The sequence below is a fragment of the Artibeus jamaicensis genome, unplaced genomic scaffold, assembly GCF_021234435.1.
Source record: "Artibeus jamaicensis isolate MK-2021 breed Jamaican fruit bat unplaced genomic scaffold, CSHL_Jam_final contig_452, whole genome shotgun sequence".
NCBI lineage: Eukaryota > Metazoa > Chordata > Mammalia > Chiroptera > Phyllostomidae > Artibeus > Artibeus jamaicensis.
Window position 1 is genome coordinate 9,562,551 of NW_026521837.1, and position 5,592 is coordinate 9,568,142.

General features: G+C 31.5%; 1 non-coding gene across 1 annotated transcript; it reads left to right on the forward strand.

The window, feature by feature from the left end:
• Positions 1 to 2,008: 2,008 nt before the first annotated feature.
• Positions 2,009 to 2,194, forward strand: LOC119039479 (U2 spliceosomal RNA). Its single transcript, XR_005080619.2, has one exon. It is a non-coding gene; the product is annotated as a U2 spliceosomal RNA (small nuclear RNA).
• Positions 2,195 to 5,592: the final 3,398 nt, after the last annotated feature.

Genomic DNA, 5,592 nt, shown 5'->3' on the forward strand with positions numbered 1-5,592 from the left:
TTAAAGTGGGTCCATGTAAGAATATAGTTAATAGACTTATTAGTACCACAAAGAGGAGATTTTAAAAATTATCTTTTTTATAAGGTTTTAAATGTTCAACAGATTATTTATATTTTAATTCATTTTATTCAACAGCAAAACAAAAATACAATAATTTTCTCTGGCTATAAATAAATAGATATTTGAGTAATTATGCAACTCAATTTTCAAAAAAATCAGATACCTTTAGATCATCTTTTTTTCAATTACTGACTATATACAAGTAATTATTTTGCTCTGAAATTTAATTAACTCTAACAAGAATTCACTACCATAATATATAACTTTGTCTTAATTTCTTATCATATCAGCTTGACTATTTTGATCCAAATAGTCAAAGTGCTCAATTAAAAATAAAATACTTTTAGCTGTCCTAATTGCTTATTTATCAGACTGGGTTTATTCATTTTTTATGGGTAGATCTCTATATGTTTTGACTCCAGATTTTTCCTTAGATTCAATTTTCAGTCTCTTTGTAGTCACACAGGGACTCAAGGAGGCTGCTCTGAGTAATTAATGATTTTTTAAAAATATATTTTATTAATTATACCATTACAGTTGTTCTATTTCCCCCTTCATTCCCCTCCACCCTGCACACCCCCTCTCCTACCATCCCCCCTTTAGTTCATGAACACGTGTCTCGAGTTCTTTAGATTCTATATTTCCCATACTATTCTTACCCTCCCCCTTATCTATTTCTACCTACCGTCTATGCTACTTAGTTTCTGTACCTTCTCCCCCCTTCTCCTCCTCCCACTCCCCTGTTGCTAACCCTCCATGTGATCTTCATTTCTATTTTTCCGCTCCTGATCTAGCTGTCCTTTTAGTTTGCTTTTGTTTTAGGTGTGGTTGTTAATAACTGTGAGTTTGCTGTCCTTTCACTGTTCATCTTTTTTATCTTCTTTTTCTTAGTTAAGTCCCTTTAACATTTCATATAAGGGCTTGGTGATGAGGAGAATGATTTTTTATACCTATAAGAAGCAGTCCTGACCAGGTTCCAACAGACTCCCACAATTACCCCTTTGCTTTCTTACTTATTTCATCTCTCTCTGAGTAACTCCATACACTTTGGCTTTGAATGCAGTTTTTCAAGCCTTGTGGGTCACACTGTTTGGGCTGTGAGAGTACAATTTCCTGTTTAAAGAACTTAAGCTGCAAATGCACCTTCCTCAATCCATATCCCAATTGCCATATTGATAGGCCAAGAATTTCAATCCTAGATTCCTGAGAAAAAAGTTGAATTTACAGCAGAACATTTTATGTATTTTAAAATTTTATAAATATAATTCAAGTACTACAATGAGACTCTTTGGTGAATAAAAAGAATGTGTAAAATTGTCTGAGGACTCAGACTCACTATTTCTCTGGTCAGGTCATCTTTTGGAATTAATTACCTTTTCCACTACCTATCTCTAGCTATGAACCAGGAAGGAAAGAAGGAAGAATAGCAGGGTAGTCTTGTACTCTCCAGAGTAACTTGCTATTGTATCTTTTTTCCCTCTTTTTCTTATTACTAAAAACATTCTTAAGAGTCACACATCTTTTACTAAAAATTGCCAAGAAGATTGAATGCATCTCCCTGAGAACCCAAATGATTGAAACATCTGTCTCCTTCACCATCTAGAATTACACTATAAAGCATCTTCTATTTACTTAGATTCAGAGGCAATATGTTTATCAACTTCAAATTGATAACCTGGGTTTTATCCACTGTTTTCAGCAAAGTGAGAAAAAGGAGTTCTGGCCCTAGCCCTGTAGCTCACCATGCTTCCTTAAGTGTGTACAAGCATCATGCACAAGTGCCCATCAGTGCATTGCAATATTTTTCTAGTCTCCTAAGATGACATCCCTCTATTCTCTATCCCAGTGATTTTCAACCTTTGGCATCTCATTGCACACATAAACTAATTACTAAAATTTCAGCACACCAAAAATAAGTATTTTATTGCCAATCTGAAAAAAAGGTATAATTGCTTCTCGGCCTTTTAGCTAAGATCAAGTGTAGTATCTGTTCTTATCATTTTAATATCTGATATGTCCTCTATCTAAGGACATTATATTAACTGGGTTTTTATCAGCTGGGAGATGGAATAGGAGCTTGCTCTGTCCACTCCATGCACATAGACCTGGTTTTGAAGTACTTAGTGCACCACCCCCACACACAAAGGAGCTGTAATTTTGATTCTTTCATACCAGACAGCTATGGTTTTGGTAGCTGTTGTCAGTTTTTTTTTAATTTGACAATCTAAGGGAAAAGAGGTCAGTGACCCTGACTAAATGGTTAGGTATTGTATGTTTTAAAAATTCTTGCAACACGCCAGCATGTCACAGCACACCAATGGAAAATTGCTACTCTACCCAAACAAACCATCTTTTTCTCCAGACTAGCTCAATTTCTTCCTGTATTTTAAATCTTCAGTATATAGCTCCTAAACAACATGAAATCTTATTGCAAAATATCAAACCCTTTCTTTTGCTGATTGATCATGTATATCTACAGAACATTTTATAATTTTTTCATATTAAATACTCACGGGTCGATAGTATTGCTATTGCATATTTTGTTTGTTTTTTAAATTAAATTTAATGAGGTGTCATTGGTTAATAACACTATATAGGTTTTAATGTACAGTTCTAAGATGTGTTTGTCCAGAATTCATATGTATATTGTAAATTTCTTGAAAAAGCTTCATCTTTCTACAATTACGCTTTTGAAAAACTTCATCTTTGAATTCCCAGGCAGTAAGCATTCAAAAGATAGTTATCATTGGTTCATATAATCTGTCCCTGTATTTAGTAATACATTTAATTTTAATTTCTTGTTACTGAGATATATATATATATAAAAGTACTAATAATTTACAAAATTTCATGAGTAGAATGTGACATGTAAACCACTTACATTTCTATAGTATTTTTATTAATATGATTGAATTCTATAATATTTTCTCCTTCTATTCAATGGTTGAAAGTTTTGAATGATATCAATATGCAAACTAAAGTTGGCAGTCTAACAAAAAAACTTTTGATTCAAACTGTATAGGACAGGTAAGTCAAAATGTAATCTAAAAGTTAAGAGTTAAAAGAAATATTTAAAGATATCTTTTCCTGGGTGAAATAAGTGATGAATGTTTTTCAAGATGCTTGCTTTGCATGACATTCAATATTTGTGTTGTGTGTACAGGAGAGAAACTGAAATACAAACAGCATTTTTTCTATATGACAAAGGTGGGAAGCCAGCTATCAGGTACTTGCTGCCTATGGCCTTATGCATCGACACGTTACTGGCTAAAATGTGCTGTGTAGATACAACATTATACATTCAAAATCTGCTCTATTTCCAGCCTAAATTTTTATATTTAGATAATTTGATAGTTATCCTATAACTCATATTTTATTATTTGTGTCAGCTCAGCAATTGATACTAATGTGCAATCTCCACTCTTCTTGCTCAATTTCTTAAGTAATCACAAGTAATAAAATACATAGTATTTTATTTTATGGCTTATGATTTCCTCTTAAGTTGCATATAGATTGCCCTATAAATCTAATGTTCAATGTCATATTATTTGACATTAAATCTACCTGTAGTAAATGTGGCCACTTTACATAACTAAGAAAAATATTTAAGAAAAATATAAAATAATGAATGATGTTTTCTATTCAATCACAAATGTAATAATCATTTTTTGCTCATAGGTTTTCCTTTTGTACAAATAGTATAAAACGGCAATTTTAAAATTTTTTTATGTCATTGCATACATAAACTAGTTACTAAAATTCTGCAGCACACCAAACAAATATTATTTTTTGCCAGTCTGAAAAAAATTGATATAATTTGGAATCATTCATTCCAGAAAGCTATTGTGTTGGCTATTGTCATTTTTTAAATTTTACAGTCAAAGGGAAAAGAGGTCAGTGCCCCTCACTAAATAGTTAAGTGTTGAATGTTTAAAAATTGTTGTGGCACACCAATTGAAAATCCCTGATATAGAATAAGAAGTATATTTTGATTTGCAACATTGTAAATTCCAAATTAGACTTTATTATATATTATATTAAGGCATATTTACTTATTAAGGTAGTGAATAGTGTTAGAACTGATTGAAGTGCAGAGCAAATAATTATTTGCATATCACAAATAATTGAGTTATATTTAACATATACACATATATAACATCATTACTAAAATGATTTTTATATTTTGAAAATTAGTGAAAGCTAAATATTACACATTCACTATTGTTTATTTGTTGCAGATAATGGACAGATAAATTATATGCCTGCTTGAAGGTATATCACAAAGACAACTTGGAATAATAAAATAAATACAAATTAAGACTGAATCTTGAAATTAAAAAAATGTATTAATAATTTCTAACAGAAATCTGACAGAAATTATTCTCAGGTGAATAGCAAAACATAAATTATAGAAACAAGATTTTCACATTTTTAAAGGACATTTTATTGAATCAATAGTACATATTAGATAAAGATACCCAAAATGTCAGAAAGTGGTTAAAATAATAAAAGCATGTAGAAAACCCCATAACTCCCTAAATCTGTATTGTTATTCTTGTAGAGAATGAATCAGTTATGCTCAAAGCCAAAATGTCTCCCTTAGCCAGGCAGTTTACAAATATCTGATATTTCTTGCATTGGGAACTCAGTGACTGAGTACCCACACCTAATATCACTGTTCCAAGGTTTTTAAAACAGGTGTAAACAGCATAGATTTTTCATAAAAAAGCATAATTTATTTTGGACTTAAAATTTAATAAATCTGTAGGACAGATAGAAAATGGGCCTACTCAGTCCCATAGTTCTTACTTCTCTTGTATCTACATTTTCTTTATACATATATTCAGAACCTACTTTTGACAAGTTTGGGAAATATAAGGGTCTTTTATCATTCTGGATATATTGCTTTTACAGACCCCAAAGCATAGTTACAATGATTGGGCTAAAATGTATTCATTTCTTTATTTATTGTTTATTTATTCAATTATTTAAAAATACTCATACAAGAATTCTTGTATGTGAGAGGAAGTGGGCTAGGTGTGTGTAACCTTTAAAGCAATAAATGTACGAATGCAGTCACTCATGAAACTGACTTTCTAGTATAAATAGCACGCAAGAGATTTTAAAAATTAAATTTATTGGGATTACATTTGTTAATAAGATTATGTAGGTTTCAAGTGGACAATTCTATGACACATCATCTGTATTGTGTGCCCACCACCCAAAGTCAAATCTCCTTCTGTCACCATTTATTTGACCCCCTTTACCTTTTAGTGCCCCCCTAGCCCCATTCTCACTGGTAACCACCATACTGTTGTTTGTCTATGAGTTTTGGTTTGCTTGTTTGTTTTTCTTATTTGTTCATTGGTTGCTTTCAGTTTTGTATCCTACATATGACTGAAATCATATGGTTCTTAAATTTTCTGTGTGACTTATTTCACTTAGCATGATACTCTCAAGATCCATCCATGTTGTCTCTGCTGACAAGATTAGATTTTTTTTTATGGCTGAGCAGTATTCCATTGTACACAC